Genomic DNA, 1,507 nt, shown 5'->3' on the forward strand with positions numbered 1-1,507 from the left:
CCCCCCGCTCCTCTCCTCCTCCCATCCCTCCCCTCCTCCCTTGCGTTGCCCTGGCGCGAGAATTCCGCTGTGGTGTGCAAATCCCTACTTGACTGGTCTCCTTCATAGTTGTATTAGAAGCTTTTTCCTATTCGGGAATTGTGCCTACTGGGGCACCAGACACTTGGGTGCAAGTGCCTCAAGGACCTCAAAGTGGATTCTTACAGTCTTTAAAAAAATTTTTTTTTTCACTTTTTCCGTTTTTAGTCTTGCTATGCAGTCAGGCCAGCCTTGAGCATTGAAATCTCTGGTCCCAGCCTCCTGAGAGCTGGGTTTATAAGTGCCACCATACCAATCCCGGATAATTTCTAAAGACTCCAGCACTGGAAGTTGGGGGAGGGGCGGACTATCAGGGCTTTGTAGTTCATCTGTACTTTGGGGAGACCAGAGGCCAAGTTGCTTTGGGCAAGGCTCACTGGGCATTAGTTCTCCCTCCTTGCAGAGGCAGGAGAAGGTATGCAAGTTGTCTGGGCTATTCACCCTATCCTGGAGTAGGACCGGGAGGGAGGGATACTTGGCACCTGACCCTCTAGTTTGCTGAGCTTAGCCTCTTTCATAAGCGACACATTTATGCTGGGAGGACTTTTTAATGGGTGGGTGTTGCTGAAAGCTTGTGTCTGGGGACAGAGGAGGGAGGACCTACGGTGCTCTTATCCTATAGTAGACTTGGCAGAACAGGGTTTTTGAGGTCACAGGCTTTGTCTGTGGAGACCGGCAAAGTCACTTTGGTCCCAGGCCCTGTAATTATTGATATTTCAGTTGAGTCATTTATCAGCAAATGAGTCTAGGGAGATTGTTTAAAGGAATTGTGGAGTATGGACGGATGAAACCTTTACCATGGGCAGCAAGCTGCAGCTGGGTTCCCTGCGCCATGCAGTGCAAGATCTGTGTGCAAGTTGTATGTTCCACAGTGGCTCGGTTCCTGTTGATGGCATCTTTAGCCTGTGGCACCAGTGTGGGGAAAGAAAAGTAGGAAGAAAAAAGAAATGTCCCCTTGTGCGGTGTGCAGTGATTGCATCCTTCCTGTCTTGTAGGGGGAGGAGGGCAGCCTGGAGCAGTGAGCTTGCTATGCAGAGGCGGTTTTAGTCAAATGAATCATGTGAGCAGACCTTATTGAGACCCTGCTTTTAGAGGGAAGGAGGTGCTGGCTCATGGATTGGGGGCCTTGACCCATCAGTTTGCAGAGCCCAGTGAGCAGGTAATAGGGAGCTGGAGAGAAGGGTGAAGGCTTCCTGGAGAGAGAAAAGGAAAACTAGCAAGGGCCTACCAGACCTTCATTCCATGCGCTGGCTGCAGCCATTTTTCTAGCCATCTGTCTACACTCTTCCTGAGCCAGCTCTAGGATGGAGCTGACCAGTGTGACACTGTGGGCAGCTGTCCAGGTTCATTTGAGGACCTGGCTTCCCATGCAGCTTCTGAGGGGCTCCTGCTCACCAGCTCACTGTGTGAGTCCTGACCTGAGTCCTTT

General features: G+C 51.0%; 1 protein-coding gene across 3 annotated transcripts in view; it reads left to right on the forward strand.

The window, feature by feature from the left end:
* Klhl25 (kelch like family member 25) overlaps positions 1 to 1,507 on the forward strand; it is a 26,655-nt gene that overhangs the window by 842 nt on the left and 24,306 nt on the right. The gene's annotated exons all lie outside the window — the stretch shown is intronic.

The sequence above is a fragment of the Mastomys coucha genome, unplaced genomic scaffold, assembly GCF_008632895.1.
Source record: "Mastomys coucha isolate ucsf_1 unplaced genomic scaffold, UCSF_Mcou_1 pScaffold21, whole genome shotgun sequence".
In the NCBI taxonomy this organism is placed as follows: Eukaryota; Metazoa; Chordata; class Mammalia; order Rodentia; family Muridae; genus Mastomys; species Mastomys coucha.